At 40.7% G+C, this 25000-nt stretch overlaps 1 protein-coding gene and 1 pseudogene across 1 annotated transcript in view; both read right to left on the bottom strand.

The window, feature by feature from the left end:
* LOC124014258 (NF-X1-type zinc finger protein NFXL1-like) overlaps positions 1 to 821 on the bottom strand; it is a gene marked incomplete at its 3' end in the record, with an annotated part of 60471 nt that extends 59650 nt beyond the window's left edge. Inside the window, 1 exon segment of the mRNA XM_046329068.1 lies at positions 576 to 821.
* An 8645-nt stretch (positions 822 to 9466) lies between these two features.
* The window catches only part of LOC124014602, a 24841-nt pseudogene continuing 9307 nt past the window's right edge, over positions 9467 to 25000 (bottom strand).

Here is a 25000-nt window from a genome sequence, read left to right as displayed (position 1 = left end):
TGGCAATATATTCCCTATGTAGTGTGCTATTTTCATACAGGTCCTCGGGATATACGCCTGACTGCGAGAGAGGGGCACTTCCATGCACCGGCCGAACATGCAGACAGCCACTAAGCTTAACAAGTTCCCCAGATATCAGATATATCCAGAAAGCAGATTGCGCGTCTGAATAAGTTAGCTAGCTGATGAAAGCTAGCATCATATACCACCAATAATCCACAGGGCTGGCTATGTTTCTACAGAGGGCTAGCTAACAAACTCGCCGACAGTTTCCTAATGAGAAAAGCTATAGCTGGCTGTTTTAAAAGGAGTTATTGATGATCTGGCGAGTTCACCAAGAGTTGAAGGAAATATTATATACCAAGTGCAAGTTCATGTTGTTGGTGACAGCTAATAGCTAGCCGGCCAACTGACGGCTAGCTCGCTTTGTCATTCGGGATAGTGACTCTAGCTATCACAACAAATACACAACTGCAATATTCGCAACACCCATGCATTACAGTACTGAGATTTAAGGAATTAACAAACTCTGAATTCTGTAATATTGTTTGTTTCATTGATTCATGCAGACATACCAGACCGTTCACTGACACGCCGCTCGCCTACACAGGGCCACTCACTGCGCAAACTCCAACCACTGTGGTGCAGGCTGGGAATTGTAGTGATTAACAGTAGTCGTTGTCGCTTCAATTACTGGTGAGCCGGTGTGTCAAAAACTACAAGTCCAAAAGTATAACGAAGTAAAGGGGACTTTGCAACGTGTCAAACCAACGCTGTGCAAGAAGTCCACTACACGGATATAACCTTGGTTCTCTGAGTAGTGTAACGGGTAGCTAAACGATCTATGGAAACACCTCCTCATGCGATGTGATTGAGATGCTGAATATGTTTACTGTCTATTACTCCACTAGAACTAGGCTGGACCCATGACATTTTTAACAACGCTTTTTTCTGATAAAAACTAGTTAATTGCATCCACTGTGGAGACCAGTTTCATAATATGACCATATTTTTCCAGCTGCTTGCCGTCGTTTTGAAGTAATCACAGAAAAACAGGCCTTGTTTTAAGGAATTTTTCACCCTGCAAGCTCCTAATTAGATCTGTTGAGCACCGTGGCACCAACTTGCCTTCCAAACATTATATTGTCCAGCCTACTAGAACCCCACGGAGGAAAGGCACGTACGGTTTGCGACCTATTGCTCTACTCAGAGAACCAAGGTTACACCCGTAACCCAACATTCTCGTAGCGGGTCGCCAAATGACCTATGGGAGAGGCTGTACCAAAGAGGTGGTTCGGATAGATGAGCCCCTGGGACATTCTTGCATACACCACAGGATGCAAAATAACATAATTACCAACTAGGGTAAAACAGAATTTCAAGCAAGCTGGAATTTACAACATGAGAAACAAACAGCATCACTGACGCTTGATAAGTGGTTGATTTTGCAAATACGGAAATGTTTGTGTCTCAGGGTTCGATTTTTAAGATAAAATGTTAATTTAGATTTCTTTTAATTTCACATCCATTAAGTAGAGACTAAAATAAACTTCAACTTTCTCAGCTTTCAAAATATTTAATGCACCTGTTTTAAAAAAAGAGTCAAATAAATTAAAACTATATAGAGTGAATTCAGAAAGGTGTTCAGAGCCCTTTGTTACGTTACAGCCTCATTCTTACATGGGGAGGAGGATAACTAGTTAACCGAATTCCTTCAAATGAAATGTGGCTTCCACATTTAACCCCTCTGAATCAGAGAGGTGCCGGGGGGGTATACTCCTTAATCAACATCCACATTTAACCCCTCTGAATCAGAGAGGTGCCGGGGGGGCACTCCTTAATCAACATCCACATTTAACCCCTCTGAATCAGAGAGGTGCCGGGGGGCACTCCTTAATCAACATCCACATTTAACCCCTCTGAATCAGAGAGGTGCCGGGGGGCACTCCTTAATCAACATCCACATTTAACCCCTCTGAATCAGAGAGGTGCCGGGGGGCACTCCTTAATCAACATCCACATTTAACCCCTCTGGATCAGAGAGGTGCCGGGGGGCACTCCTTAATCAACATCCACATTTAACCCCTCTGAATCAGAGAGGTGCCGGGGGGCACTCCTTAATCAACATCCACATTTAACCCCTCTGAATCAGAGAGGTGCCGGGGGGCACTCCTTAATCAACATCCACATTTAACCCTCTGAATCAGAGAGGTGCCGGGGGGCACTCCTTAATCAACATCCACATTTAACCCCTCTGAATCAGAGAGGTGCCGGGGGGCACTCCTTAATCAACATCCACATTTAACCCCTCTGAATCAGAGAGGTGCCGTGGGGCACTCCTTAATCAACATCCACATTTAACCCCTCTGAATCAGAGAGGTGCCGTGGGGCACTCCTTAATCAACATCCACATTTAACCCCTCTGAATCAGAGAGGTGCCGGGGGGCACTCCTTAATCAACATCCACATTTAACCCCTCTGAATCAGAGAGGTGCCGTGGGGCACTCCTTAATCAACATCCACATTTAACCCCTCTGAATCAGAGAGGTGCCGGGGGCACTCCTTAATCAACATCCACATTTAACCCTCTGAATCAGAGAGGTGCCGGGGGGCACTCCTTAATCAACATCCACATTTAACCCTCTGAATCAGAGAGGTGCCGGGGGCACTCCTTAATCAACATCCACATTTAACCCCTCTGAATCAGAGAGGTGCCGGGGGCACTCCTTAATCAACATCCACATTTAACCCCTCTGAATCAGAGAGGTGCCGTGGGGCACTCCTTAATCAACATCCACATTTAACCCCTCTGAATCAGAGAGGTGCCGTGGGGCACTCCTTAATCAACATCCACATTTAACCCCTCTGAATCAGAGAGGTGCCGGGGGCACTCCTTAATCAACATCCACATTTAACCCCTCTGAATCAGAGAGGTGCCGGGGGCACTCCTTAATCAACATCCACATTTAACCCCTCTGAATCAGAGAGGTGCCGGGGCACTCCTTAATCAACATCCACATTTAACCCCTCTGAATCAGAGAGGTGCCGTGGGGCACTCCTTAATCAACATCCACATTTAACCCCTCTGAATCAGAGAGGTGCCGGGGGCACTCCTTAATCAACATCCACATTTAACCCCTCTGAATCAGAGAGGTGCCGGGGGCACTCCTTAATCAACATCCACATTTAACCCCTCTGAATCAGAGAGGTGCCGTGGGGCACTCCTTAATCAACATCCACATTTAACCCCTCTGAATCAGAGAGGTGCCGGGGGCACTCCTTAATCAACATCCACATTTAACCCCTCTGAATCAGAGAGGTGCCGGGGGCACTCCTTAATCAACATCCACATTTAACCCCTCTGAATCAGAGAGGTGCCGGGGGCACTCCTTAATCAACATCCACATTTAACCCCTCTGAATCAGAGAGGTGCCGGGGGCACTCCTTAATCAACATCCACATTTAACCCCTCTGAATCAGAGAGGTGCCGGGGGCACTCCTTAATCAACATCCACATTTAACCCCTCTGAATCAGAGAGGTGCCGGGGCACTCCTTAATCAACATCCACATTTAACCCCTCTGAATCAGAGAGGTGCCGGGGGCACTCCTTAATCAACATCCACATTTAACCCCTCTGAATCAGAGAGGTGCCGTGGGGCACTCCTTAATCAACATCCACATTTAACCCCTCTGAATCAGAGAGGTGCCGTGGGGCACTCCTTAATCAACATCCACATTTAACCCTCTGAATCAGAGAGGTGCCGGGGGCACTCCTTAATCAACATCCACATTTAACCCCTCTGAATCAGAGAGGTGCCGGGGGCACTCCTTAATCAACATCCACATTTAACCCCTCTGAATCAGAGAGGTGCCGGGGGCACTCCTTAATCAACATCCACATTTAACCCCTCTGAATCAGAGAGGTGCCGGGGGGCACTCCTTAATCAACATCCACATTTAACCCCTCTGAATCAGAGAGGTGCCGTGGGGCACTCCTTAATCAACATCCACATTTAACCCCTCTGAATCAGAGAGGTGCCGGGGGGCACTCCTTAATCAACATCCACATTGATTAAATAAATAACAATCGGCATCAATCTACACACATAATGACTGGATGTCATAAGGTGAATAGATGCACTATTGTTAAGTGACCGTTCTACTGGATGTCATAAGGTGAATGCACCAATTTGTAAGTCGCTCTGGATAAGAGCGTCTGCTAAATGACGTAAATGTAAATGCCCCATAATGACAAAGTGAAAACAGGTTTTTTGAAATCTTGGGCGAATGTATGAAAAATACAAATAAATAAAAAACAGAAAAACCTTATTTACATAAGTATTCAGACCCTTTGAGATTAGACTCAAATTTGAGCTCAGGTGCAGCCTGTTTTAAGTTGATCATCCTTGAGATGTTTCTACAACTTGATTTGAGTCGACCTGTGGTCAATTCAATTGATTGGAAAGGCAAACGCCTGTCTATATACGGTCACATTGTTGAATGTGAATGGCAGAGTAAGAACCAATCCATGAGGTCGAAGGAATTGTCCGAAGAGCGCTGAGACAGGTTTGTGTCGAGATCTGGGGAAGGGTACCAAAACATTTCTGTAGCATTGAATGTCCCCAAGAACACAGTGGCCTCAATCATTGTTAAATGGAAGAAGTTTGGAACCGCCAATTCTCTTCCTAGAGCTGGCCTCCCGGCCAAACTGACCAATCGGGGGAGAAAGGCCTTGGTCAGGGAGGTGACTGAGAACCCGATGGTCACTCTGACAGAGCTCCAGAGTGCCTCTGTGGAGATGGGAGAACCTTCCAGAAGGACAACCATCTCTGTAGCACTCCACCAATCAGGCCTTTATGGTAGAGTGGCCAGACGGAAGCTACTCCTCAGTATATACAATCCAGGTAGAATCAGGAATTCCCCAGGGCAGCTGTCTAGGCCCCTTGCTTTTTCTAAATCCATGTGTATGTATAGTGCGTATGTTATCGTGTGTGTATGTGTGTATGTGTGTATGTGTGTGCGTGTGTGTTTGTGTTGCTTCACAGTCCCCGCTGTTCCATAAGGTGTTTTTTAATCTGTTTTTTTAAATCAAATTTTACTGCTGGCATGAGTTACATGATATGGAATAGAGTTCCATGTAGTCATGTCTCTATGTAGTACTGTGAGCCTCCCATAGTCTGTTCTGGACTTGGGAACTGTGAGGAGACCTCTGGTGACATGTCTTGTGGGGTATGCATCGGTGTCTGAGCTGTGTGCCAGTAGTTTAGACAGACAGCTCGGTGCATTCAACATGACAATACTTCTCATAAATAAAAGTAGTGATGAAGTCAATCTCTCCTCCACTTTCAGCCAGGAGAGACTGACATGCATATTATTAATGTTATTAATATTAGCTCTCTGTGTACATCCAAGGGCCAGCCGTGCTGCCCTGTTCTGAGACAACTGCAATTTTCCTAAGTCCTTTTTTGTGGCACCTGACCACACGACTGAACAGTAGTCAAGGTGTGACTAAACTAGGGCCTGTAGGACCTGCCTTGTTGATAGTGTTGTTAAGAAGGTAGAAACTAGGGCCTGTAGGACCTGCCTTGTTGATAGTGCTGTTAAGAAGGTAGAAACTAGGGCCTGTAGGACCTGCCTTGTTGATAGTGTTGTTAAGAAGGTAGAAACTAGGGCCTGTAGGACCTGCCTTGTTGATAGTGTTGTTAAGAAGGTAGAAACTAGGGCCTGTAGGACCTGCCTTGTTGATAGTGCTGTTAAGAAGGTAGAAACTAGGGCCTGTAGGACCTGCCTTGTTGATAGTGCTGTTAAGAAGGTAGAAACTAGGGCCTGTAGGACCTGCCTTGTTGATAGTGCTGTTAAGAAGGTAGAAACTAGGACCTGTAGGACCTGCCTTGTTGATAGGGCTGTTAAGGCAGAGCATCACTTTATTATAGACACACTTCTCCCAATCTTAGCTACTACTGCATCAATATGTTTGGACCATGACAGTTTACAATCGAGGGTTACACCAAGCAGTTTCGTCATCTCAACTTGCTAAATTTCCACAACAAATGTAGAATGACTGATTCTAGCATTGGATGTACTCATGGAACCAAAACATCTTGTGTCGTCAACTGTGTAGTACTGCTGGTAGTAGCAGTACTGCACCTGCACCTGTACTACACCTGCTATGTGTCTCTACGGACACGGGCCTTATTAAATGGACTGTTTGAAAATCTGAATAATTGTTTTTTATTTTTTTTTTAAATGTGAATCACATTTTTATTTGGTGTTTCCCCGAAAGCCTGTTTGGGAGAAACTTTGGGAATACAGTCCTCTATAATACATGGCTCACAATGACCGCCTGCAGGGAGAAACTTTGGGAATACAGTCCTTTATAATACCTGGCTCACAATGACCGCCTGCAGGGAGAAACTTTGGGAATACAGTCCTCTATAATACATGGCTCACAATGACCGCCTGCAGGGAGAAACTTTGGGAATACAGTCCTCTATAATACATGGCTCACAATGACCGCCTGCAGGGAGAAACTTTGGGAATACAGTCCTCTATAATACCTGGCTCACAATGACCGCCTGCAGGGAGAAACTTTGGGAATACAGTCCTCTATAATACATGGCTCACAATGACCGCCTGCAGGGAGAAACTTTGGGAATACAGTCCTCTATAATACATGGCTCACAATGACCGCCTTCAAGGAGAAACTTTGGGAATACATTCCTCTATAATACCTGGCTCACAGTGACCGCCTGCAGGGAGAAACTTTGTAGCAGAGCAGGGCAAAAATAGGGAGGAGCATCAGGGATAGTCGCATTAGAAGGGGTGGGAGATGAGGAAATGTTAGAGAGGTAAGGAGGCGTGGCTGAGTCAAATAGGAATCCTGACTTAACGAAGTGGTGATTTAAAGAGCTCAGCCATGTGCTCCTTGTCAGTAACAACCACATCATCAACATTAAGGGACATGGGCAGCTGTGAGGAGGAGGGTTTATTCTCCAGGTCTTTAACCGTTTTCCAGAACTTCTTGGTGTTAGAGCCACAGAGAGAGAACTGCTCCTTAAAGTAACAAACTTTGGCCTTCCCGGATAGCCTGAGTACACTTATTTCTAATTTGACTTTCACCAAACGGAATTTCTTGAGGTGGAGTAACTCTGCTAGATCAAGGTCAAATCAGGGGCTGAACCTGTTTTTAATTCTCATTTTCTTTACGGGGCGTGTTTGTTAACAATACCACTGAAAATATCAAAAAGACTAGGTCCAAAACATTTTCGACAGAGGGGATAAAGCTGATTCTATACCATTTTACAGAGGCCAGTTCATGAAGGAAGGCTTGCTCATTAAAGTTTTCTAGCAAGCGTCTATGACAAATCAGGACAGGACGTTTCACTGAGCAGCGAACACAAGATAGGCAACAAAATAGGAAAAATGCCAAGGGGTGAATACTTATGCAAGCCACAGTACCCAGTACAGAGCAACTAGAGAACATTACCAACCCTCTGTATTTTCCCTGGCTGCCCCACCACCACAGAAACCAAGAAAGAGACCATTCAGCTTTATTAACTCAATTATATATATATGTTTTTCTTTATTGTTAGTATTTTCTACATTGTAGCATAATAGTGAAGACATCAAAACTATGGAGTAACAAAGAAGAAGAAGAACTAAACTGTTTTGTTGTAAGAAGAAGCTGGTGGTTCCGCTGTTCAACTTAGTCACACGGCCAAAGACAAAGAGACCTATTGTTGGTCCATCGTCTTCTGTTGGTATCTTTGAAGGGCACAGCTGTGTGGCTATATGAAGAGAACAGAGGCTAGCTTGAGCAGCAGTGACAATTCTATCAGCAGAAAGGGAGTACTGTTCTCATCATGCTCTCACACCTGCTGAACTGGCATCTAGAAAAAAGGTTCTAAAAGCTGAGAACCAACTCTGTTCGTTGGGCTCGTAAACTCTGCACTGTTGAGTGACTGTTCACCGCTGCAGATTTGCAGAATCTGATAATAAAAAGTTGTTTGTTTAGAAATATCTCTCCCTTTCGATCATAATTTAAATTTTTAGAATAACAGCTGTAACCTAACAAAATGTGGAAAAAGGACAAGGGGTCTGAATAATTTCTTAATGCACAGTATCTTAAATGACCACGTTTTCATGAATTTGATGATTTGCAGAAGCCCTTTCAAAAACAGTACATGCCTTGCACCAGGAAGTGGGTCTTTCATTGTGTATTAGGCTGCCTGTGTATTCGGCTGCCTGTGTATTCGGCTGCCTGTGTATTCGGCTGCCTGTGTATTTGGCTGCCTGTGTATTTGGCTGCCTGTGTATTCGGCTGCCTGTGTATTCGGCTGCCTGTGTATTAGGCTGCCTGTGTATTCGGCTGCCTGTGTATTTGGCTGCCTGTGTATTCGGCTGCCTGTGTATTCGGCTGCCTGTGTATTTGGCTGCCTGTGTATTAGGCTGCCTGTCTAAACGCAGCCTGAGAAATAAACTGTCCAATCTTATATTCTGTTCTCTTCTCTGGACATATATATAAATGACAATGAGACAGTGCTTCCTTATAAAATGTCTTTATTGCAGTGCTTCAGCTTTATACTTTAAACTATACCATCGCTCATCACTACGGTAACAATACTGTACAATAACTAGCTTTTATTTCCAACATATTGATCCAACCAAAACACCAATTCACCTATCCATTGATCCGTTCATTGATTGATTGATTAAACATATTCAATAAGTATTTTGACACTTCAAATACTGTAATAATTTATTGTTTGTAATTTACAAAATGTTTGTAGGCCGACTGTATGTTGTGGATCGTTTGTAAATTATTTAAATTCTACTGTGTGTATTATTATTAATACTATTAAATCAAATATCACATATCAATGAAGTAGTATTTTACAGCAAATATCACCTAGAGACATTGGATACTTTAATAGTGAGAATATATTACATAAAAATAGAAAATACATCACTTTCTAAGCAACAAATAATAACAATAGCTTATTTTGGGGCTTTTTAAAGGTTATTTATCATGGGGCTTTTAAAGATTATTCATAATGGGGCTTTTAAAGGTTATTCATCAGGGGCTTTTTAAAGATTATTCATAATGGGGCTTTTAGAGGTTATTCATCATGGGGCTTTTAGAGGTTATACATCATGGGGCTTTTAGAGGTTATTGATAATGGGGCTTTTAAATGTTCTACATGAGGGGCTTTTAAAGGTTATACATAATGGGGCTTTTAGAGGTTATTCATAATGGGGCTTTTAGAGGTTATACATCAGGGGCTTTTAGAGGTTATTGATAATGGGGCTTTTAGAGGTTATTCATCGGGGGCTTTTAGAGGTTATTCATCATCGGGGGCTTTTAGAGGTTATTCATAATGGGGCTTTTAGAGGTTATTCATAATGGGGCTTTTAGAGGTTATTCATAATGGGGCTTTTAGAGGTTATTCATAATGGGGCTTTTAAAGGTTATTCATCAGGGGCTTTTAGAGGTTATACATCATGGGGCTTTTAAAGGTTATACATAATGGGGCTTTTAGAGGTTATTCATAATGGGGCTTTTAGAGGTTATACATAATGGGGCTTTTAGAGGTTATACATCATGGGGCTTTTAAAGGTTATTGATAATGGGGCTTTTAGAGGTTATACATCATGGGGCTTTTAAAGGTTATTGATAATGGGGCTTTTAGAGGTTATTGATAATGGGGCTTTTAGAGGTTATTCATCAGGGGCTTTTAAAGGTTATTGATAATGGGGATTTTAGAGGTTATTGATAATGGGGCTTTTAGAGGTTATTCATCAGGGGCTTTTAAAGGTTATTGATAATGGGGCTTTTAGAGGTTATTGATAATGGGGCTTTTAGAGGTTATTGATAATGGGGCTTTTAGAGGTTATTGATAATGGGGCTTTTAGAGGTTATTGATAATGGGACTTTTAGAGGTTATTGATAATGGGGCTTTTAGAGGTTATTGATAATGGGGCTTTTAGAGGTTATTGATAATGGGGCTTTTAGAGGTTATACATCATGGGGCTTTTAAAGGTTATTGATAATGGGGCTTTTAGAGGTTATTGATAATGGGGATTTTAGAGGTTATTGATAATGGGGCTTTTAGAGGTTATTGATAATGGGGCTTTTAGAGGTTATTGATAATGGGGCTTTTAGAGGTTATTGATAATGGGGCTTTTAGAGGTTATTGATAATGGGGCTTTTAGAGGTTATACATCATGGGGCTTTTAAAGGTTATTGATAATGGGGCTTTTAGAGGTTATTGATAATGGGGCTTTTAGAGGTTATTGATAATGGGGCTTTTAGAGGTTATTGATAATGGGGCTTTTAGAGGTTATTGATAATGGGGCTTTTAGAGGTTATTGATAATGGGGCTTTTAGAGGTTATACATCATGGGGCTTTTAAAGGTTATTGATAATGGGGCTTTTAGAGGTTATTGATAATGGGGCTTTTAGAGGTTATTGATAATGGGGCTTTTAGAGGTTATTGATAATGGGGCTTTTAGAGGTTATACATCAAGTGGTGGTGAATATTTGGTGGACAGAACAAGACAACAAGCATACAAAGTTATTCTGATCTGTCTTTCTCTTTGTACCGATTCAGAAAAGACTATATCAAATAGACTATGCTGTTTCCCCCCTCTATGGCTCTTTTGGTCACCTGTGGAACAACCCACTCAAGATACTGGGAGGTCAGTCAACTCTTGGTGTCACTCTAATTCCTCTACCACCTGGATGCCACGTGCTGCTGTTGTTCAGTGTTCCTTTCCCAACCACGTTGCTCTGCTTGCTCTGACATCGTTATATTATGGTAATTTAGCGAACACTCTTACCCAGAGCGACTTCCAGTCAGTCAACTATAGTAGGTAGGTAAGACCTTCCTCAAAAACATAATGAACACAGAACAGCGGGACTATTTCTTCTACTCTGTGGTTGCCACGGTACCCATCTCCACCCCTAGCTCCTCGACCTCCTGGACCGGAGCCACCACTTTCTTCTCCAGCCGGGTGACTCTGCGTTTCAGTCTGCTCTGGCCCGCCTCGTGTTCGGCGAGGAGCCGGGCGTATCGCGTCTGGAGGGACTCCAGCGTTGCTGTCATCCTCTCCACCTTCTCTTCCATGTCCTTGGGGTCCGGGCCCTGCGCCGCCACCTAGTGAACCATCAATACTTTTGATTAATGAGTTAATCAATGTCGGTCAGTTAGTCGATCAGATAATCAATTAATATCCCAAACTCCTCCCTATCCTGGGGTCCGGGCCTTCTTCGCCACCTAATCATCAATCAATACATCCGTCAGTGGGTCGGTCGGCTAACTGATCAGTCAGTTTGTCAGTCAATCAATCAAAAAGTAACTCAATCAGCATTCCGGGTTCAGCAGGTTGTCCTACAGCATGGACCAAGCATCACGTCCTTCACCCTAACTAACCCTAACTACTGTGTTGTAGCTGTGTTGTAGCTGTGTTATAGCTGTGTTATAGCTGTGTTATAGCTGTGTTGTAGCTGTGTTGTAGCTGTGTTGTAGCTGTGTTATAGATGTGTTACAGCTGTGTTGTAGCTGTGTTATAGATGTGTTACAGCTGTGTTGTAGCTGTGTTATAGATGTGTTACAGCTGTGTTGTAGCTGTGTTATAGATGTGTTACAGCTGTGTTGTAGCTGTGTTATAGATGTGTTATAGCTGTGTTATAGCTGTGTTATAGCTGTGTTATAGCTGTGTTGTAGCTGTGTTGTAGCTGTGTTGTAGCTGTGTTTCATAGCTGTGTTATAGCTGTGTTATAGCTGTTTCATGGCTGTGTTGTAGCTGTGTTATAGATGTGTTACAGCTGTGTTGTAGCTGTGTTATAGATGTGTTACAGCTGTGTTGTAGCTGTGTTATAGCTGTGTTATAGCTGTGTTGTAGCTGTGTTGTAGCTGTGTTATAGCTGTGTTATAGCTGTGTTATAGCTGTGTTATAGCTGCGTTGTAGCTGTGTTGTAGCTGTGTTATAGATGTGTTACAGCTGTGTTGTAGCTGTGTTGTAGCTGTGTTATAGCTGTGTTATAGCTGTGTTGTAGCTGTGTTGTAGCTGTGTTATAGCTGTGTTATAGCTGTTTCATAGCTGTGTTGTAGCTGTGTTATAGATGTGTTACAGCTGTGTTGTAGCTGTGTTATAGATGTGTTACAGCTGTGTTATAGCTGTGTTATAGCTGTGTTATAGATGAGTTATAGAGATGCTATATAGAGGTGTTATATAGAGGAGTTATATAGAGGTGCTATATAGAGGTGTTATATAGAGTTGTTATAGAGGTGTTATAGAGGTGTTATAGAGGTGTTATATAGAGGTGTTATAGAGTTGTCATATAGAGGAGTTATATAGAGGAGTTATATAGAGATGTTATAGAGGTGTTATATAGAGGTGTTATAGAGGTGTTATAGAGTTGTTATATAGAGGTGTTATATAGAGGAGTTATATAGAGGTGTTATATAGAGGTGTTATATAGAGGTGTTATAGAGGTGTTATAGAGGTGTTATATAGAGGTGTTATAGAGGTGTTATATAGAGGTGTTATAGAGGTGATATATAGAGGTGTTATAGAGGTGTTATATAGAGGTGTTATAGAGGTGTTATATAGAGGTGTTATAGAGGTGTTATAGAGGTGTTATATAGAGGTGTTGTAGAGGTGTTATATAGAGGTGTTATAGAGGTGTTATATAGAGGTGTTATAGAGATGTTATAGAGGTGTTATATAGAGGTGTTATAGAGGTGTTATATAGAGGTGTTATATAGAGGTGTTATATAGAGGTGTTATAGAGGTGTTATATAGAGGTGTTATAGAGGTGTTATAGAGGTGTTATATAGAGGTGTTATAGAGGTGTTATATAGAGGTGTTATAGAGATGTTATAGAAGTCTATAGAGGTTTTATATATTTAGGTATAGAGAGGCGTTATAGAGGTGTTATATAGAGGTGTTGTAGAGGTGTTATATAGAGGTGTTATAGAGGAGTTATATAGAGGTGTTATAGAGGTGTTATATAGAGGTGTTATATAGAGGTGTTTTATAGAGGTGTTATATAGAGGTGTTATATAGAGTTGTTATATAGAGGTCTTATATAGTTGTTATATAGAGGTGTTATAGAGTTGTTATAGAGGTGTAATATAGAGGAGGTGTTATAGAGTTGTTATAGAGGTGTTATATAGAGGTGTTATAGAGGTGTTATATAGAGGTGTTATATAGAGGTGTTATATAGAGGTGTTATATAGAGGTGTTATATAGAGGTGTTATAGAGGTGTTATATAGAGGTGTTATATAGAGGTGTTATATAGAGGTGTTATAGAGGTGTTATAGAGGGGTTATATAGAGGTGTTATATAGAGGTGTTATAGAGGTGTTATAGAGGTGTTATATAGAGGTGTTCTAGAAAGGTTATATAGAGGTGTTATAGAGGTGTTATAGAGGGGTTATATAGAGGGGTTATATAGAGGTGTTATAGAGGGGTTATAGAGGGGTGTTATAGAGTGGTTATAGAGGGGTTATATAGAGGGGTTATAGAGGGGTTATAGAGGGGTTATATAGAGGTGTTATAGAGGGGTTATAGAGGGGTTATATAGAGGGGTTATATAGAGGGGTTATATAGAGGGGTTATATAGAGGGTTATATAGAGGGGTTATAGAGGGGTTATATAGAGGGGTTATAGAGGTGTTATAGAGGGGTTATATAGAGGGGTTATAGAGGGGTTATATAGAGGGGTTATAGAGGTGTTATAGAGGGGTTATATAGAGGGGTTATAGAGGGGTTATATAGAGGGGTTATATAGAGGGGTTATATAGAGGTGTTATATAGAGGTGTTATATAGAGGTGTTATAGAGGGGTTATAGAGGGGTTATACCTCCAAGTCCAGCAGGTTGTCCTTCATCAGGATCTGCCGTCCCTTCTCCTCCAACATGGCTTTAGCATCAGGATACTCCGACAGGGCCTCCATGAGGTCGTCTTTAGAGAGGCAGAACAGGTCAGAGTACCCAACACTCCTGATGTTAGCAGTCCTCCTGTTTCCAGCCCTGGAACCTGGTATCAAGTGAAGCGCAGAAACAACTTTGTGAGTTGAGGAATCTTTACGTTCGTATCCAGCAGCAGATCAGGAGACAATACAGCAGAAATGAAGGAGTGGAGCCATGTTCCTAACTCTGAACCAGTCTGAACCAGTCTGAACCAGTCTGAACCAGTCTGAACCAGTCTGAACCAGTCTGAACTAGTCTGAACCAGTCTGAACCACTCTGAACCACTCTGAACCCATCTGAACCAGTCTGAACCAATCTGAACCAGTCTGAACCAGCCTGAACTCGTCTGAACCAGTCTGAACCAGTCTGAACCAGTCTGAACCAGTCTGAACTAGTCTGAACCAGTCTGAACCAGTCTGAACCAGTCTGAACCACTCTGAACCCATCTGAACCAGTCTGAACCAATCTGAACCAGTCTGAACCAGCCTGAACTCGTCTGAACCAGTCTGAACCAGTCTGAACCAGTCTGAACCAGTCCGAACCAGTCTGAACCCGTCTGAACCAGTCTGAACCTGTCATGTTTTGTCATAGATTGTCATGTCTTGTCCCTGTGCTTTCTCTTCTATTCGTTTCCCCCTGCTGGTCTTATTAGGTTCTTTCCCTCTCTCTATCCCTCTCTCTCTCTCTCTCTATCGTTCCGTTCCTGCTCCCAGCTGTTCCTCATTCTCCTAACTACCTCGTTTACTCTTTCACACCTGTCCTCTATTTTGCCCTCTGATTAAGTCCCTATTTCTCCCTCTGTTTCCGCTTCTGTCCTTGTCGGATCCTTGTTTGCTGTTTGCTGTTCGCTGTGTTCTTGTTCCGTCGTGTTTTTGCCTTCATCAGATGCTGCGTGTGAGCAGGTGTCTCTATCAGCTACGGCCTGCGCCTACCCGAAGCGACCTGCAGTCTGTGGCCGCTTCTCCTGTTATTCCCCTCTACAGACTAGAGGATTTCTGTTATTCCCCGTTTGGACATTTCCTGTTAAGGATTCAGGATTTGTCGTTTTCTGTTTGGACTTGAATAAACTCTGTTTCTGTTAAGTCGCTTTTGGGTCCTCACTCACCTGCATAACAGAACCAGTCTGAACCAGTCTGAAGCAGTCTGAACCAGTCTGAACCAGACTGAGTTGTCCTCAGGTGTTCCTAACTCTGAACCACTCTGAACCAGTCTGAACCACTCTGAACCAGTCTGAACCAGACTAAGTTGTCCTCAGGTGTTCCTAACTCTGAACCAGTCTGAGATGTCCTCAGGTGTTCCTAACTATGAACCAGTCTGAGATGTCCTCAGGTGTTCCTAACTATGAACCAGTCTGAGATGTCCTCAGGTGTTCCTAACTATGAACCAGTCTGAGATGTCCTCAGGTGTTCCTAACTATGAACCAGTCTGAGATGTCCTCTAACTATGAACCAGTGATGTCCTAACTATGAACCAGTCTGAGATGTCCTCAGGTGTTCCTAACTATGAACCAGTCTGAGATGTCCTCAGGTGTTCCTAACTATGAACCAGTCTGAGATGTCCTCAGGTGTTCCTAACTATGAACCAGTCTGAGATGTCCTCAGGTGTTCCTAACTATGAACCAGTCTGAGATGTCCTCAGGTGTTCCTAACTATGAACCAGTCTGAGATGTCCTCAGGTGTTCCTAACTATGAACCAGACTGAGATGTCCTCAGGTGTTCCTAACTATGAACCAGTCTGAGATGTCCTCAGGTGTTCCTAACTATGAACCAGTCTGAGATGTCCTCAGGTGTTCCTAACTCTGAACCAGTCTGAGATGTCCTCAGGTGTTCCTAACTATGAACCAGTCTGAGATGTCCTCAGGTGTTCCTAACTCTGAACCAGTCTGAGGTCTAGTAGTGTTTTACCTCTCTGCCCCAACCTGAAGAACCGTTCTAATCATTAGCATGCCGATATCCTACTTGTATGTTAATTATTTTGATAGTTCCTGTCACACCAATCTTGATTCCTCACCATCGCTGTGTGTAACCTCTTCCAAATGAATGACCTGATAACATATTCCATAAGTATAACTTCCTACAAACCCTTTATGGACAGAATACTGATCTCCCCGAAGTAGCTCCCGTCGCTAAGGACAACGAACTGTTTGATCCCGTCGTCGGCGACAACGGCCAGCTTCCCTTCCTTGATGATGTACATCTCTCGTCCGATGTCTCCCTTCTTACAGATGTAATCTCCTGGACTGTAGACCTGAGGCTGAAGCTTCAATACCAACTCTACCAGGAGACCAGCCTCACAGTCAGCAAAGATACGCACCTGGAGAGAGAGAGAGAGAGAGAGAGAGAGAGAGAGAGAGAGAGAGAGAGAGAGAGAGAGAGAGAGAGAGAGAGAGAGAGAGAGAGAGAGAGAGAGAGAGACAGAGAGAGAGAGAGAGAGACAGAGAGAGACAGAGAGAGAGAGAGAGAGAGAGAGAGAGAGAGAGAGAGACAGAGAGAGAGACAGAGAGAGAGAGAGAGACAAAGAGAGACAAAGAGAGACAGAGAGAGAGAGAGAGAGAGAGAGAGAGAGAGAGAGAGAGAGAGAGAGAGACAGAAGACAGAGACGAGGGGAGAGAGAGAGAGAGAGAGAGAGAGAGAGAGAGAGAGAGAGAGAGAGAGGGAGAGAGAGAGAGAGAGAGCGAGAGAGAGAGAGAGAGAGAGAGAGAGAGAGAGAGAGAGAGAGAGAGAGAGAGAGAGAGAGAGACAGACAGACAGACAGAGGGAGAGAGAGAGAGAGAGAGAGAGAGAGAAAGAGAGACAGAGAGAGACAGAGAGAGAGAGAGAGACAGAAAGAGACAGAGAGAGAGACAGAGAGAGAGAGAGAGAGAGAGAGAAAGAGACAGAGAGAGCGTTAATACCAGGAGACCAGCCTCACAGTCAGCAGGTGCATTTCTCAAATCAAATAACATTTTATTGGTCACATGCACATGGTTAGCAGATGTTATTGCGAGTGTAGCTCTGGAGTGGAGAAGGAAGGGGGAGGGAGGGAGAGAGGGAGAGAGGGAGAGAGGAAGGGGTGAGAAAGGGAGATAGGAAGGGGAGGGAGAGAGAGAGAGGAAGGGGAGGGACAAAGGGAGTGGTGGGAATTACATTTTTTCCAATGACTCTTCTATTCTGGAGTGATGGAGATCAACATGAAGAGAGATGTAAGAAATAGGACAGAAAGAGAGTTCAATGTTCTCGAGAGAGAGAGAGAGAGAGAGAGAGAGAGAGAGAGAGAGAGAGAGAGAGAGAGAGAGGGAGAGGGGGAGAGAGAGAGAGAGTTCTCTACCTTCTTCAGTGTGTCCAGGTGTACGTTGATAGCAATCTCAGCCCTGAGTTTATCAGGAAGGAACTTTAGCACCTCCCTCTCATCTACTGCCTTCTTATTGGTCCACAGGTAGTCAAACCACTTGATCACCCTCTTCTCCAGGTCCTGCAGGTCAAGAGATTGTCTTTTTTATTCCCCAAGGAGAAAAGTACTTTCTTTCCACTCTTCCCCAGAAATATCACCCTAATACATCAGAAATATAATATAAATGTATCTAAAAAATATAATCTAATTATACTGTATAATCAATATATCTTAATATATCTAACACATATAATCTAATTATACTGTATAATCAATATATCTTAATATATCTAACACATATAATCTAATTATACTCTATTATCATGATATCTTAATATATATAAAAAATATCCGAAATATAATCCAAATATATCAGAAATACTTCCTAGGTGTAACAGGGATGATCAGCCTACCTTAGGGACCTTGTAGAGCCTAGAGAGTTAGGGTTCAGGGGTCAGAGGTTATCATCCTACCTTGGTGACCTTTCTGAAAGTCATGTACTGTTTGATGGCATCTATCCTGGCCTGGAAGTTTGCCCTGGCAGCGTTCATGTTGGTGATCATGGAACCGACGTTACCGACGATGGTAGCAAAGATCAACACGCCAACCTGGAGCACAGAGATGACGTAGGAACAAAAGCCTGCATAACCCTGAAGCTCTCACAGATTTAGATAGCATCTGTAGCTGAAATCAGGAAGTGACCTCATCCATATGAAGCTACACCCACCAGGAAGTCTGTGACGACGAAGAAGTACTCAGAGTTCTGTACAGGGGGAGGAGTCTCTCCGATAGTTGTGAGTGTCAGGGTCGACCAGTACATGCTGTAAGATAGGATAGCATTAGTATAATATTACTCCATCATTAATATATAACTACTATATATTTACTCCATCATTAATATATAACTACTATATATTTACTCCATCATTAATATATAACTACTATATATTTACGACATCATTACTATATTATGACTACAGGTGTATATAGGTATATATTGATAGATATATGAGAGCTGTTCAGGTATATATTGATAGATATATGAAAGCTGTTCAGGTATATATTGATAGATATATGAGAGCTGATCAGGTATTATTATATTATGAGCTGTTCAGGTGTATATTGTAGATATATAGCTGATATATATTGATAGATATATGAGAGCTGATCAGGTGTATATTGATAGATATATGAGAGCTGATCAGGTATATATTGATAGATATATGAGAGCTGTTCAGGTATATATTGATAGATATATGAGAGCTGTTCAGGTATATATTGATAGATATATGAGAGCTGATCAGGTATATATTGATAGATATATGAGAGCTGTTCAGGTGTATATTGATAGATATATGAGAGCTGTTCAGGTATATATTGATAGATATATGAGAGCTGTTCAGGTATATATTGATAGATATATGAGAGCTCCTACCTGTAGGCATATTTCCGGACCAAACGGCCAAACTCAGGGTCCGTCGTGTCGGGGTACACAAACTTATTAGCTCCGAAACCAATCGCCTTGGAGGGAAGATATATATATTTTAAATGAATTTCTTAATCAGAAATGCAAACAACAAGCATTCACTATTAATTATAAGAAGAGGATGAGTAGAAGAGAGTTCCAGTGTGTGTGTGTGTGTGTGTGTGTGTGTGTGTGTGTGTGTGTGTGTGTGTGTGTGTGTGTGTGTGTGTGTGTGTGTGTGTGTGTGTGTGTGTGTGTGTGTGTGTGTGTGTGTGTGTGTGTGTGTGTGTGTGTGTGTACCTTGGAGAAAGAGTAGTAAAGACAAGCGTTCCAGTGTATGATGATGACGATGTACATGACGAGGTTGGAGATACGCAGTACGTTGGGGAAGTTGGTCCTGGTCTCTGTCCTCTGAAAGAACTCCAACATCCTGGTGATAACATAGAGAGAGATCGAGGGATGAATGGATCGATGGAGGTAGAGAGAGAGAGGGAACAAGGGAGGGATGGAGAAACGCAGAACATTGGGGAAGTTGGTCCTGGTCTCTGTCCTCTGAAAGAACTCCAACATCCTGGTGATAACATAGAGAGAGATCGAGGGATGAATGGATCGATGGAGGTAGAGAGAGAGAGGGAACAAGGAGGGATGGAAAAACGCAGAACATTGGGGAAGTTGGTCCTAGTCTCTGTCCTCTGAAAGAACTCCAACACTCCAACATCCTAGAAAGTAGAATACACTTCGAAAAAAGATGCTATCTAGAACCAAAAAGGGTTCTTTGGCTTTCCCCATAGAAGAACCCCTTTTGGTTCAAGGAAGAAACCTTTTCACGGGGAGTTCTATGAGGAACCATTTTTACAGAGGGTTCTTCATGGAACCCAAAACAGATTATAATTACAATAGAATATCATGAAATAAAGTATAATAAAATAAAGTGGAGTAGATTAAAGTAAAGTAGAGTAGAATTAAGTAGAATAAAGTAGAGTATAATAAAGTAAGGTAGATTAGAATAGAGTAAAGTAGAGTAGAATAAAGTAGAATAAAGTAGAGTATAATAAAGTAGAATGAAGTAGAGTATAATAAAGTAGAATAGTAGAATAAATAGAATGAAGTAGTATAATAAAGTAGAATGAAGTAGAGTATAATAAAGTAGAATAAAGTAGAGTTAAATAAATTAGAATGAAGTAGAGTATAATAAAGTAGAATGAAGTAGAGTATAATAAAAAGTAGAATAAAGCAGAGTATAATAAAGTAGAATGAAGTAGAGTATAATATAATAAAGTTAAATAAATTAGAATGAAGTAGAGTATAATAAAGTAGAGTAGAATAAAGCAGAGTATAATAAAGTAGAATGAAGTAGAGTATAATAAAGTAGAATAAAGTAGAGTTAAATAAATTAGAATGAAGTAGAGTATAATAAAGTAGAATGAAGTAGAGTATAATAAAGTAGAATAAAGTAGAGTTAAATAAATTAGAATGAAGTAGAGTATAATAAAGTAGAATGAAGTAGAGTATAATAAAGTAGAGTAGAATAAAGCAGAGTATAATAAAGTAGAATGAAGTAGAGTATAATAAAGTAGAATAAAGTAGAGTTAAATAAATTAGAATGAAGTAGAGTATAATAAAGTAGAATGAAGTAGAGTATAATAAAGTAGAATAAAGTAGAGTAAAGTAGAGTAGAATAAAGTAAGGTAGATTAGAATAGAGTAAAGTAGAATAAAGTAGAATAAAGTAGAGTATAATAAAGTAGAATGAAGTAGAGTATAATAAAGTAGAATAAAGTAGAGTAGAATAAAGTAGAATGAAGTAGAGTAGAATAAAGTAGAATAAAGTAGAGTATAATAAAGTAGAATGAAGTAGAGTATAATAAAGTAGAATGAAGTAGAGTATAATAAAGTAGAATAAAGTAGAGTATAATAAAGTAGAATAAAGTAGAGTAGAATAAAGCAGAGTATAATTAAGTATAATGAAGTAGAGTATAATAAAGTAGAATAAAGTAGGGTTAAATAAAGTAGAATGAAGTAGAGTATAATAAAGTAGAATAAAGTAGAGTATAATAAAGTGGAATGAAGTAGAGTATAATAAAGTAGAATAAAGTAGAGTATAATAAAGTAGAATAAAGTAGAGTAGAATAAAGTAGAATAAAGTAGAGTAAAGTAGAGTAGAATAAAGTAGAGTATAATAAAGTAGAATAAAGTAGAGTAGAATAAAGTAGAATAAAGTAGAGTAGAATAAAGTAGAGTAGAATGAAGTAGAGTAAAGTAGAGTAGAATGAGGTAGAGTATAGTAAAGTAGAATAAAGTAGAGTAGAATAAAGTAGAATAAAATAAAGTGGAGTAGATTAAAGTAAAGTAGAGTAGAATTAAGTAGAATAAAGTAGAAAAAAGTAGAGTACAAGACCATGGTGCTTGCCTACGGAGCTACAAGACCATGGTGCTTGCCTACGGAGCTGTGAGGGGAACGGCACCTCAGTACCTCCAGGCTCTGATCAGGCCCTACACCCAAACAAGGGCACTGCGTTCATCCACCTCTGGCCTGCTCGCCTCCCTACCACTGAGGAAGTACAGCTCCCGCTCAGCCCAGTCAAAACTGTTCGCTGCCCTGGCCCCCCAATGGTGGAACAAACTTCCTCACGACGCCAGGACAGCGGAGTCAATCACTACCTTCCGGAGACACCTGAAACCCCACCTCTTTAAGGAATACCTAGGATAGGTTAAGTAATCCCTCTCACCCCACCCCCCTAAGTTTTAGATGCACTATTGTTAAGTGACTGTCCCACTGGATGTCATAAGGTGAATGCACCAATTTGTAAGTCGCTCTGGATAAGAGCGTCTGCTAAATGACTTAAATGTAGAGTAGAATGAAGTAAAGTAGAATAAAATAAAGTGGAGTAGATTAAAGTAAAGTAGAGTATAATAAAGTAGAATAAAGTAGAGTAGAATAAAGTAGAGTAGAATAAAGTAGAATAAGGTAAAGTAGCATCAAGTAGAAAGTAGAATAAAGTAGAGTATAATAAAGTAGAATGAAGTAGAGTATAATAAAGTAGAATGAAGTAGAGTATAATAAAGTATAATAAAGTATAATAAAGTAGAATAAGGTAGAGTAGAATAAAGTAGAATAAAGTAGAGTATAATAAAGTAGAATAAAGTAGAGTATAATAAAGTAGAATAAAGTAGAGTATAGTAAAGTAGAATAAAGTAGAGTATAGTAAAGTAGAGTATAATAAAGTAGAATAAAGTAGAGTATAGTAAAGTAGTATGAAGTAGAGTAGAATAAAGTAGAGTATAGTAAAGTAGAATAAAGTAGAGTAGAATAAAGTAGAGTATAATAAAGTAGAATAAAGTAGAGTAGAATAAAGTAGAATAAAGTAGAGTATAGTAAAGTAGAATAAAGTAAGGTGGATTAGAATAAAGTAAAGTAGAGTAGAATGGAATAAAGTAGAGTAGAGTATAATAGAATACAGTATAGTAGAGTATAATAAAGTGCAGTAGAGAACAGTAGAGTACAATAAAATAGAGTTGAATAGAATAAAGTAGAGTAGAATACAGTAGAATAAAGTAAAATAGAATAGAGTATAATAGAATACAGTATAGTAGAGTATAATAAAGTAGAGTAGAGTACAGTAGAGTACAATACAATAGAGTAGAATAGAATAAAGTAGAGTAGAATACAGTAGAATAAAGTAAAATAGAATAGAGTATAATAGAATACAGTATAGTAGAGTATAATACAGTAGAATAGAATAGAGTATAATATAATACAGTAAAGTAGAGTATGATAAAGTACAGTAGAGTACAGTAGAATAGAATGTAGTATAATATAATACAGTATAGTAGAGTATGATAAAGTACAGTAGAGTACAGTAGAATATAATGTAGTATAATAGAATACAGTATAGTAGAGTATAATACAGTAGAATAGAATAGAGTATAATAGAATACAGTATAGTAGAGTATAATACAGTAGAATAGAATAGAGTATAATAGAATACAGTATAGTAGAGTATGATAAAGTACAGTAGAGAACAGTAGAATACAGTATAGTAGAGTATGATAAAGTACAGTAGAGAACAGTAGAATACAGTATAGTAGAGTATGATATGCACTAACTGATGAATGCACTAACTGTCTCTCTGGGTAGGAGCATCTGATGAAATATCAAAGTGTATGTACGTCCTAGTGAGACATGAATGAATGATGGATTCATATCTCTAGTTGACTCCCCTGTTGATTCTGAACAGCTTGTTGAGTCATATCTCTAGTTGACTCCCCTGTTGATTCTGAACAACTTGTTGAGTCATATCTCTAGTTGACTCCCCTGTTGATTCTGAACAGCTTGTTGAGTCATATCTCTAGTTGACTCCCCTGTTGATTCTGAACAGCTTGTTGAGTCATATCTCTAGTTGACTCCCCTGTTGATTCTGAACAGCTTGTTGAGTCATATCTCTAGTTGACTCAGCTGTTGATTCTGAACAGCTTGTTGAGTCATATCTCTAGTTGACTCCCCTGTTGATTCTGAACAGCTTGTTGAGTCATATCTCTAGTTGACTCCCCTGTTGATTCTGAACAGCTTGTTGAGTCATATCTCTAGTTGACTCCCCTGTTGATTCTGAACAGCTTGTTGAGTCATATCTCTAGTTGACTCCCCTGTTGATTCTGAACAGCTTGTTGAGTCATATCTCTAGTTGACTCCCTGTTGATTCTGAACAGCTTGTTGAGTCATATCTCTAGTTGACTCAGCTGTTGATTCTGAACAGCTTGTTGAGTCATATCTCTAGTTGACTCACGTGTTGATTCAAAACAACTTGTTGAGTCATATCTCTAGTTGACTCAGCTGTTGATTCTGAACAGCTTGTTGAGTCATATCTCTAGTTGATTCACCTGTTGATTCTGAACAGCTTGTTGAGTCATATCTCTAGTTGACTCACCTGTTGATTCTGAACAGCTTGTTGAGTCATATCTCTAGTTGACTCCCCTGTTGATTCTGAACAGCTTGTTGAGTCATATCTCTAGTTGACTCAGCTGTTGATTCTGAACAGCTTGTTGAGTCATATCTCTAGTTGACTCCCCTGTTGATTCTGAACAGCTTGTTGAGTCATATCTCTAGTTGACTCAGCTGTTGATTCTGAACAGCTTGTTGAGTCATATCTCTAGTTGACTCCCCTGTTGATTCTGAACAACTTGTTGAGTCATATCTCTAGTTGACTCCCCTGTTGATTCTGAACAGCTTGTTGAGTCATATCTCTAGTTGACTCAGCTGTTGATTCTGAACAGCTTGTTGAGTCATATCTCTAGTTGACTCAGCTGTTGATTCTGAACAGCTTGTTGAGTCATATCTCTAGTTGACTCCCCTGTTGATTCTGAACAGCTTGTTGAGTCATATCTCTAGTTGACTCACGTGTTGATTCAAAACAACTTGTTGAGTCATATCTCTAGTTGACTCCCCTGTTGATTCTGAACAGCTTGTTGAGTCATATCTCTAGTTGACTCCCCTGTTGATTCTGAACAGCTTGTTGAGTCATATCTCTAGTTGACTCCCTGTTGATTCTGAACAGCTTGTTGAGTCATATCTCTAGTTGACTCCCCTGTTGATTCTGAACAGCTTGTTGAGTCATATCTCTAGTTGACCAGCTGTTGATTCTGAACAGCTTGTTGAGTCATATCTCTAGGACTCCCCTGTTGATTCTGAACAGCTTGTTGAGTCATATCTCTAGTTGACCCTGTTGATTCTGAACAGCTTGTTGGTCATATCTCTAGTTGACTCCCCTGTTGATTCTGAACAGCTTGTTGGTCATATCTCAGTTGATTCACCTGTTGATTCTGAACAGCTTGTTGAGTCATATCTCTAGTTGATTCACCTGTTGATTCTGAACAGCTTGTTGAGTCATATCTCTAGTTGGTTGATTCAGAACAGCTTGTTGAGTCATATCTCTAGTTGATTCACCTGTTGATTCTGAACAGCTTGTTGAGTCATATCTCTAGTTGACTCCCCTGTTGATTCTGAACAGCTTGTTGAGTCATATGTCTAGTTGACTCAGCTGTTGATTCTGAACAGCTTGTTGAGTCATATCTCTAGTTGACTCCCCTGTTGATTCTGAACAGCTTGTTGGATAAGTTGACTCAGCTGTTGATTCTGAACAGCTTGTTGAGTCATATCCTAGTTGATTCACCAGGATTCTAACAGCTTGTTG

This window comes from Oncorhynchus gorbuscha, linkage group LG25 (assembly GCF_021184085.1).
Source record: "Oncorhynchus gorbuscha isolate QuinsamMale2020 ecotype Even-year linkage group LG25, OgorEven_v1.0, whole genome shotgun sequence".
In the NCBI taxonomy this organism is placed as follows: Eukaryota; Metazoa; Chordata; class Actinopteri; order Salmoniformes; family Salmonidae; genus Oncorhynchus; species Oncorhynchus gorbuscha.
Note: the sequence above shows the minus strand (reverse complement) of the source record. Positions and strands in the feature narration are given on the sequence as shown.